This window comes from Candoia aspera, chromosome 6 (assembly GCF_035149785.1).
Source record: "Candoia aspera isolate rCanAsp1 chromosome 6, rCanAsp1.hap2, whole genome shotgun sequence".
Taxonomy (NCBI): Eukaryota; Metazoa; Chordata; class Lepidosauria; order Squamata; family Boidae; genus Candoia; species Candoia aspera.
In genome coordinates, this window is record NC_086158.1 from 33,191,618 (window position 1) to 33,202,673 (window position 11,056).

General features: G+C 39.3%; 1 pseudogene; it reads left to right on the forward strand.

The window, feature by feature from the left end:
• The first annotated feature begins 4,759 nt into the window (after positions 1-4,759).
• On the forward strand, positions 4,760-5,934 carry LOC134500447 (citrate synthase, mitochondrial-like; annotated as a pseudogene).
• The last annotated feature ends 5,122 nt before the right edge of the window (positions 5,935-11,056 follow it).

Here is an 11,056-nt window from a genome sequence, read left to right on the forward strand (position 1 = left end):
CCAAAGAACTTTAGACATATGATATGTCAGCAGAAACTAAGAACATTATTTTACTCCAGTAGAAAAACTTTAACGTACCTGATTTAAACCCCTGGATGAGAACTGCATTTGCAAACACCCTATATACAAATTGACTTTTTAGGGACATTGTGGAAAGTCTGTTCAATATAATTCCATGTGGTCAAGATTTAATTTGTTGTTTAATCTTCAGGTCCATTTTATACAGTTATAAAATGTTTATATAGTTTATATAGTTTCATTTTCCTATTTTTGTCTTAGTTTTGTTTTTGCTATTTCTTTCTTGTATTTTTATTCAGTTTGATATTTTAGTATTGCATTTTCTTTTGTTAAAGATTAAAACCATTTTTTAAAAAAAAATAGAAAGTATTTTAATGTTCTTATATTTCAACAGCATTCAGTGGTGCAGTTAAGCAGTATTATACTTGGACTGAAACCTCGAACCCAATAATAATTTGGCACTTGAAAATGTGGTACTAATTATTTTGTTGTTTATTCATTCAGTCACTTCCGACTCTTCGTGACTTCATGGACCAGCCCACGCCAGAGCTTCCTGTCAGTCGTCAACACCCCCGGCTCCCCCAGGGATGAATCCATCACCTCTAGAATATCATCTATCCATCTTGCCCTTGGTCAGCCCTTCTTCCTTTTGCTTTCCACTCTCCCTAGCATCAGCATCTTCTCCAGGGTGTCCACCATAGAACCTTACTTAAAAGCCCTGGACTAAACATTCTTGTTTCCTTTACTCTTGCTTCATAACACTTAGCTTCTAGTTTCCTAATCAACATGTCCTGTCTTCTCATTATGTGGCCAAAGTATTTCAGTTTTGCCTTTAATATCACTCCCTCAAGTGAGCAGTCTGGCTTTATTTCCTGGAGGATGGACTGGTTGGATCTTCTTGCAGTCCAAGGCACTCTCAGAATTTTTCTCCAACACCACAGTTCAAAAGCATCTATCTTCCTTCTCTCAGCCTTCCTTATGGTTCAGCTCTCACAGCCATATGTTACTACGGGGAACACCATTGCTTTAACTATGCGGGCCTTTGTTGTCAGTGTGATGTCTCTGCTCTTAACTATTTTATTGAGATTTGTCATTGCTCTTCTCCCAAGGAATAAATATCTTCTGATTTCCTGACTGCAGTCAGCCTCTGCAGTAATCTTTGCACCTAGGAATACAAATTCTTTCACTGCCTCTATGTTTTCTCCCTTTATTGCCAGTTATCAATCAAGCTGGTTGCCATAATCTTGGTTTTTTTGAGGTTTAGCTGCAAGCCAGCTTTTGCACTTTCTTCTTTCACCTTCATCATAAGGCTCCTCAGTTCCTCTTTGCTTTCAGCCATCAAAGTGGTATCTGCATATCTGAGATTCTTAATGATTCTTCCAGCAATTTTAACTCCAGCCTTGGATTCCTCAAGCCCAGCACGTCGCATGATGTGTTCTGCATGCAAGTTGAATAGGTAGGGTGAGAGTATACAACCCTGCTGTACTCCTTTCCCAATCTTAAACTAGTCCATTGTTCCATGGTCTGTTCTTACCATTGTTACTTGGTCATTATACAGATTCCTCAGGAGGCATACAAGATGACTTGGTATCGCCATACCGCTAAGAACTTGCCACAGTTTGTTATGGTCCACACAGTCAAAGGCTCTGGAATAGTCAGTAAAACAGAAATAGATGTTTTTCTGAAACTCCCTGGCTTTTTTTCTATTATCCAGCGGATATTGGCAATTTGGCCCCTAATTCCTCTGCCTTTTCTAAACCCAGCTTGCACATCTGGCAATTCTCACTCCATGAATTGCTGAAGTCTACCTTGCAGGATCTTGAGCATTACTTTACTGGCATGTGAAATGAGTGCCACTGTTCGATAGTTTGAACGTTCTTTAGTGTTTCCCTTTTTTGGTGTGGGGATATAAGTTGATTTTTTCCAATGTGATGGCCATTCTTGTGTTTTCCAAATTTGCTGACATATAGCATGCATTACCTTGACAGCATCATCTCGCAAGATTTTGAACAGTTCAGCTGAGATACCGTCGTCTCCTGCTGCCTTGTTATTAGCAATGCTTCTTAAGGCCCATTCAACCTCACTCTTCAGGATGTCTGCCTCTAGCTCACTGACTACACCATCAAAGCTATCCCCGATATTGTTTCCTTCCTATACAGGTCTTCCGTATATTCTTGCCACCTTTTCTTGATCTGTTCTTCTTCTGTTAGGTCCTTGCCATCTTTGTTTTTGATCATACCCATTTTGGCCTGGAATTTACCTCCAATGTTTCTAATTTTCTGGAAGAGGTCTCTTGTCCTTCCTATTCTATTGTCTTCTTCCACTTCCGCACATTGCTTGTTTAAAAATAATTCCTTGTCTCTTCCGGCTAACCTCTGGAATTTTGCATTTAATTGGGCATATCTCCCCCTATCACTGTTGCCTTTTGCTTTCCTTCTTTCTTGGGCTACTTCTGGTGTCTCAGCAGACAGCTATTTTCCTATCTTGGTTTTCTTTTTCTTTGGGATGTATTTTGTTGCCGCCTCCTGAACAATGTTGCGAACTTCTGTCCATAATTCTTCTGGGACCTTATCTACTATGTCCAGTCCCTTAAATCTATTCTTCACCTCCACTGCATATTCCTTAGGAATATTAGTGAGATCAAATCTGGCTGATCTGTGGGTCTTCCCTAATCTCTTTAGTCTGATCCTAAATTGTGCAATAAGAAGTTCATGATCAGCTCCAGGTCTTGTTTTTACCGACTGTACAGATGTCCGCCACCTTTGGCTGCAAAGGATGTAGTCAATCTGATTTCGGTGTTGTCCATCTGGTGAAGTCCACGTATAAAACCGTCTCTTAGGTTGTTGGAAGAGAGTGTTTGTTATGCAGAGTGAGTTGTCTTGGCAAAATTCTATCATCCTATGTCCTGCTTCGTTTTGTTCTCCCAGGCCTTACTTACCTGTAATTCCAGGTGTCATTTGACTGCCCACCTTAGCATTCCAGTATCCTGTGATGAAAATAACGTCTTTTAGGCATGTTGTCCAGTATGTGCTGCAGATCCTCATAGAACTGCTCTACTTCAGCTTCTTCAGCATCTGTGGTTGGGGTGTATATTTGGATCACTGTGATGTTAGATGGCTTGCCCTGAATTCAAACTGAGATCATTCTATCATTTTTTGGATTGTATCCAAGCACTGCTTTAGCCACTTTACTATTAATTTTGAAGGCTACTCCATTTCTTCTGTGGTCCTCTTGTCCACAGTAGTAGATCTAGTGGTCATCTGATGTGAAGTGGCCCATTCCAGTCCATTTCAGTTCACTGACACCCAAAATGTCTATCTTTAATCTTGATATCTCACCAATAACCACATCCAATTTGCCCTGGCTCATAGATCTTACATTCCAGGTTCCAATGGTTTTTTGATCCTTAGAACATCGGATTCGCCGTTCACCACCAGCACCATCGGCCTCTAGCCGTCCTTTCGGCTTTGAGTGAGCTGTGTCATCACATCTGGGGCTAGTTGAACTCATCCTCTGTTTCTTCCCAGTAGCATTTTGACCATCTTCCGACCTGGGGGTCTCATCTTCCGATGGTCTACCGACATATCTCTGGTTGTACTGATCCATTTAGTTTTCACGGCAAGAATCCTGGGGTGGGTTGCCATTACCTTCCCCAGGGATCGCCTTTAGTCTGACCTCTCTGTCATGACCTTCCCGTCTTGGGTGGCCCTTCACGGTTTAGCTCATGGCATCATTGAAGTGCTCAAGCTCCAGCGCCACAAGGTAACGATCCTTTGCTGAAGGGTGCTAATTATACTAATTATTTATTTTAGATTAATATCATCCTTTCGCCTGAGGGAATCTAACTGTGCAGCATTTGAGCCCACTGTTTTGGAAGTTCATCCTGTTCATTCTTCTAGGGTTAGGAGTATGATTTCTGCCTTGGCTCTATCCTGATATTGTCGATGTTGCTGCACATCAAGGACCCTATCTGGTGCAGGTGGTTCTTCATATTTCAATCGCTGCTATATTTCTTTATTGCCTGCTTTCTTGTCCAAACTACCCAGTTTCTAAGGGAGCTTCTAGTTTTGTCTTTGTCACCATACCAGACTTGGTTGCTGCTCTCCATAACCTTGTTGATTGCCACATATGGCAGCCACACATACCTCTTTGGAGCCAAGAATTCATCACATACCATTTTTGTTGCCAGATATGCAAGTGCTTCTACAGATCTGAAAGATGTTTTTGCACATTGTTGGAGCTTGTGCAGAGTGCTGGAGATCATTTGGCCAGAGAGATCAGAAAGAAGACACCAGGCATTTCAACAAAAATAATTGTATTTAAACAAAGGTTAGAACATAAACAGTTTCCTCATCCAGAGCTCTGGATGGGCTCAAAAGCTTCTTAAATACAAAAGAGCATATTTACAAGTACACGGACACATTCAAGTGTGCTGAGCAGAAAGAGAGGCTGCAACACAGGAGAAGCAAGCAAGCAAAGAAGCAAGGAGCTGGCAAAGCTGGCTTGTTTAAATGCAAATTAAGCAAGGAAGCAGAGGATGGTTTCAGTTTCCCATATAAGGTCATTTGGAGACTTAAACTTTGTTAACCACTTTGAGGCCTGACCTTTTGATTCTGCCAAACACTTAAGAAAACAATTTGTTACCCTGGATACCTGGAGTCTCTGTGACTTGCTCCCAAGCAGAACAAACAAATACCAGCACACATATGATACTCAAGGAGAAATAAACACTTAAAGCTTCAGGCAACAATATGGCACAATCATTGGTCAAATCACTGTGGATATGATCTATAGTGGTATGTGAGATATGAATGGATAAAATGCAAGACCTCTGTCTTGAATTATGATGAGGGCATTTGTTTCCATGGCTACAACATTTGTGTGCCAGAAGCTGTTTCCTAAAGCCCTGGAAGTGCAGAGTGCCTTCTGAAAGGGCTCTTTTGTTTACTGGTAGCTGGAGGGATCTCTTCCTAATAACAGATGACTTGGGTATCTTGAGAGTAGGCTAAGAGCAACCATATCATCCCATGTAGTAACTATGCTTGACAAGTTTGCAAATCTTTATCCCATATCACACTTCAGTGCTGCTGTGACATCTCTCAACAGTGAGAGCGCCTCATACCTATTCTGAGGGAATTAGTTGGACCAAGTACTGGGAGTTCATCTATGAAGACCCCATGGACTTGATTGCCATCTTGCCCTGTACTGCTGCAAAGATCTACCACAATCTGTACCATGAGGGCAGCAACATTAGCTCCATTGATTATGCCTTAAATTGGTCATATAATGTCACCAACATTATGCGCAGTTTACTGAATTTCTGCAGTTCTACTTCACCATTCATAATGACTTCAAGGGTGATGTCAACCTTCCCAGGTGAACCAGACAGGAAACATGACCAGATGAGCTAATTCTACTTCATTGTAAAGTTTCATTAACAGATTCTTGCATGTCTGAAAGAACAAATCTCCCACCATCTCCTTTACAGTCTGAGAATTTAGGGAGGGTCCCTTCTCAGCCTTTTCCTCCTTTTCCTCCACTCATTATGCAGCTGTCCCTTCTCAGCCTTTTCCTCCTTTTCCTCCACTCATTATGCAGCTGTGGGCTATGCCCTCTCTTATCTGATGTTCCCTAGACAGCATCTCTTCACCCCATCTCTCAAGGTCTTTCTTACATAACCATTACAGGTGGAAATGTCAGTGTCCACACAAGCATCTTGTGGACAGTGCCCTCTCTGACTCTTATCTGGTTTCTGCTGCAGCCATAAATGGTCTGGCTGGGCCACTTCACAACCTGGTGAATCAGAAAGTGATGGTGTGATGGAGAAATTTGCAGAAGGAACTGAATGTATCTGATAACAACCTGAGGAAATTCTCCTCAGCAACTTTGAACTCAGGCAGAGTGGTTCCTGAGTGATACATGCCATACTGAGGAAGACACATTCCCCACCCCACCTGCCATAGTGAATTTGCTTTCAAGCATCCTCCCAAATATCACATCTTGAAGCTCGTAGCCCAGCTATAGAAGACTGTCCCTAATGTACCTTTGGTGGAAGGAAAGGACAATGTTTCTTTCTGTACAGGGAACTCTTCCCAGTCTGAGCAGATGACTTAGGCTAGGGAGAGTGTTGTTTTCCAGGTCTGCTTCTTCTTCATTGTCCTGAGTTGTAGACGATGAACAAAGGATGCTGTCCCTTTTGACAATCATGTCATAATATATATTGATTCCTGCCTCAAAATCTTCAACTGATTGCATGATAGTGTTCTTGAACATAGACTAGACCTCCTCAGCTTGAATTCCTCTATGTATGTAGATTTCAACTTTCAGAATGTTCAACAAAGATCATGTTAGCTGGAAAACTGAAATCATCAGATATTCACATGTATAGGAAGCCCACAGCATTTGGTTTAACATTTGGTTTTATATATCTACATCTATCAATATGTGTATTTTTTCTTTTGCATTATATATTTTTGATTCAAACATTTTTAAAAATTCAAATAGTTATAGCAATGAGCTGTGAGCAACTTCTGAAAGATCATTTGTTCATCTCTTAGTAGGGTGTACTTTTAATCTACTAAGAGATGTTTTCTTTGAGCACAATTTGGTCTTGCTTATAAAGCTTTAAAAAAAAACCAGGAAGAAATCTGATGATGCAGATTGTTTTGATGTTCCATTCTGTGAAAATTGCTTTTTAGCTAGTTTTAGAATGAATGAATACACTCTTTTCAAAGAAACTGATAACTTGACTCACAGTATTTATAGAACATGAAGGAGATTGGTTGTGGATTGCTGACTAGTTTAATTAGTTAAACTTGAGTCAGTGCATTTTTCTTTCAGGGAGAAAAGACAGCACAAATGGCCCAAGACAGTATGCTGTCTGAACTGACGGACAAGATTGTGCCCCCACCTCTCTTGTCCACATTGGAAAGATTGGCAGTTTAATCTTATTTTAACCCAGATGACAGGACAACTTCACTATATCATACTGGCTTACATTCTTAAGGAAAGCTACATGATACGAGAAATTCTGTTCAGTCCTTTCACTTCAGCAACCACTCTGGCTAATGGTAGGGCTGGCCCTGGGCAGCAGAGGTAGAAATTACCAGTTCGTTCAAAATCTAGGCTCATATTTAGGCTACATAATCTGGGCAGCAGAGGTAGAAATTACCACTTTGTTCAAAATCTAGGCTCAGATTTATGCTACATACACTAGGCAGGCTGGCAAATTTTGATAAAGCAGATTCTGATGTATTTTTAAATTATCAGTCATCTTATTAATGTTTTATGCACAGACCCAACAGTTCCTTAGGCCATTACAATTATTATTTTAGTGAAGTTAAGGCCATGAGCACAAATGTGTCTAAGCCTCTTGGTTCTTGCCAAACTCCCTGTCTTAATGCTTTAAAATATTATTTTAATTGAAAAATTAAATGGGAAGCAAGCATGCTGAATGCTAAACCATCAACCACTAGTATCAGCGTGACATGTTCCATATAGGCATTGTTAAAAATAAAAATAATGGATAGCTGTTGCTTAATGCTTTGCTTGCAAGTATATCTAGTTGCCCAGGAAAACGAAACAAAACATATTCCCCAAAGGTAAGAAGGATGGTAAAGAACATATGGGTAGAAGGCAAAGAATAAACTCATCAGTTTGCCTTCAGAAAAAGAGGTATTTTGTGACTTGCTGTATGTTGTTATGCTAGGCATTTGGTAAACAGCTGGCCCCTCAGGGCAACCATTTTGTGGAAACACCACAGCATGTTCTGAAAATTTGGAATATGCTTAGTGGCCAGAAAGATGGCTTATAGTGACCAAGCTTAATCAACCCTACTATCCAGCTTTATCTTCCTAAAACACATCTTAGCAGATATTTCATGGCTACTGAAACAATGAGATATGCTGCAGCCAAGTAGTTTGTTTGCCACATGCCCAGAAAGAATGACAAAAGGTGAAATAAGTGTAAAGAGGATCCTGGCATCCATGATAGACATTTTGTAAATAAGCAACTGTTTCCTGTGTTTTGAGAGCATGACAACATACTTTCAAAATTCCAGATTTCTGAACCCACCCAAAATTAGCTACTATAGACTCAAGTAAATACAGTGTTCTGATTGAGTTGAAACCATGCATGAGTTGGAATAGGTTAAAACTTTCTTCTAACCTGCTCTTTTTAGCAAAATGTTTCCTATGTGGGGGTTTTAAAGAAGAAGAGAAAAGGCTGTATTACATTGCTCTGATGAAAGTAAAATGTCATGCATTGCCTGAACTGATGGCATCAGCCCTGCACCTGTATTACTTATTTTATATCCCAGTTTGTTAATGGAATTAACTGACTTTTATTAAGCAGAAATTGTGTGTCATCTTAAATATGATTTCCACCTGCATGATTGTACAGAAGTACATGATATGCTTAATTAATCTAATTAGTCTGTTCCCATACCAAAATCAAATTTACAGTCATTTCTAAAAGTTAAAAAAAAAGTATCTTGGAATATACACATCAGTTCTTACCACTGTCTGGCATAGTTTGCTTCACATAAATTAAGATTTGTATGCAGTATCACTACATTACTTTCCCCTCTTTCATTTATATGGTTTCTATTGTTGATAGGCACAATGGATATACATCCTTTTTTTTCACTATTCCCAATAAATAAACAAAAATCAGTTCAAAGATAGGACAATATATAGCTACCGAGAATTAATGTTATATGTTAAAAATTACAAAAGAAATTCCTGCTGAACTCAAAGGGAGTTGTTTTCTGGTAAGTGTGCATACAATAGCAAACTCTTTTTCCAGAGGCTCAAAAACATGATGTGAAAAACAAGTGACATTAGTTTACTTCTTCTGTCTTTCTAACAGTGTGTGACTGAGCATGACTATAGCCTTACAGTATATTGTGAAATTGTAACACACTTTTCTCACCTAGCACTGTGAATCAGGAATGTTGGGAATGCCATCATGCCAGCTTTTTGCATGCAGCCAAGGTTTCCCTCCTCCTTTAAAAATATGAGAGCCTTGAAAGAGATAAATTCCTAAATACAGTACTTATTAAGAGACAAATCTAGACATATGCAACCTAAGAATGAGAAGATTTGTATGAAAACAAGTCCAAATAACTGTCCAACATCAGTTGGAGCCTGAGAAAGTTAATTACACTTGGGTTCCATTTAAATCCATGCAAAATTTGGGTTGTGCACAAACAGGACTGTTCTAGAATTGCTACTTAGATGGAATATGATAATTATGACAAGTTAAAAAAGATTTTAAAAAGTTAAAAAAGAGACAGTTTGAAACAAGCACAGATAAGCTGTCATAGCAACCAAATGGATTTGTTAGGAAAGCTTTTCTATTATTCATCTTTGTGTTGTTAATTTTATAATCATGTGAAATGAGCAAAAAGTTAGGAGCACAGGGATCTCTCTTATAAAGAAGTATAAAGGGCTTGGCTGGTGATAGAGGTCTATCTGTGTGGTTGCTAAGAGTTGACAATGACTTGATGGCAAATAATCAATAACTTCCTCAATAAACCCTTCCTTTTCTTTTCAACATAAACATCTGTCTCTAGATGCAGGTAGTCCTTGTTTAGTGACCCCCTCATTCAGCAACCGTTTGCAGTTACGGCAGTTATGAAAAAGTAACTTTATGACCAATCCTCACATCTACAACCTTCCCAGGTCTGGAAAGCTCTTATGGTATGTGGGAATGACCTTGGGAGACAGGGCAAAGAGATGCAGCCAAGGGAACGGTCAGATAAAAGGCAATTTAGCTTGCAGCAGGAATGTATGAGGGGCAAGAGACTCAGAAGAGACTCTCCATAGTTTCTTGGTCTGTAAAGGGGACAGGGGGAGAGATATACTTTCAGACTTGCAAGATTCTGTTAATCTAACCTTAATAAAGTAGAATTAGTTTATCTGGCCATGTTCCCTGTCTGGTCTACTTTGCAAGGCTGACAAAAGCAAAGGAAAGCAGAAGTAACATCATAAGTACAGTCACAGTTTCACTTAGCGATCACTTCTCTTAATGATCCAGTTGCTGGTCCTAATTGTGGTAGCTAAATAAGGACTACTTATATTCTTAAAGGGGGAATTCAAAGTGCTAGTTTATGGCTTGGCACCAAGGTACTTGCGGGAGTGCCTGTTATAACCAGAGTTGGTAGATTTGAGGAGTTACTCCTGGGAAAATGTGCTGTTAGTGCCCCATTTTTGTGAAATGAGAGGGACTGAGCTAGAAAACATCATTTTTCAATCATATATGCTATACTTTGGACCAGTATTTCTCTAGAAATTAGACTGGCCCCCTTGTTAATGGCCTATGGAGCCTGCAAAGGCTGAATTGTTCAGAGGGTATTTGAGGTGCAATAGTTCACCATCGTTATTAGGCATTTTGTTAATTTTTCACTGTTATTCTTGGTTCTAATTTTATTAACTGTTTTGTGTGGTGGTGTTATTAGGGTAGTGTGATCATTTTTCCCCCTAACATGTCTGTTTTTATTGTAATTGTTTTTCTTTATCATGCATGCTTTATAGTATTTTAAGTTGATGTAAACTGCCAGGAGTCTGAATGATTTGGCAGTGTACAAATTTAATTAACAACAACAGCAGTCTTGGTTCTATTCATATATGATTGCTTAGCTAAATATGGATCGGAATATGACATCTGCCTTATGTCATAAATTTGTATACATGAATGCTTCCCTAAGGCCATCATAGTTTGCTGACGTTTTCCCACCATTCCATTCTTTATAATAATACTGCATTTATAATGTCATTATAGAAAACATTTTTTAAAAAGCCTTACAACATCAAGATTGGCTTCTTAACTGGGGTGCCTAGACCGAGCTCTACACAAAATTGACTGAACTCTATGTACTATGCAGATTCTATGTGCTAGGCAAAATATAAATAAAATCACACTTTATAATTGATTCCTGCATTCTAGGACAGTACTGTCAGAATTGCTTCATTATTATTATTTTTTTCACAGTGTCTTGTCTGCTGAAACTCTTCTGCTACAAGGCTGGTAGTCTAGA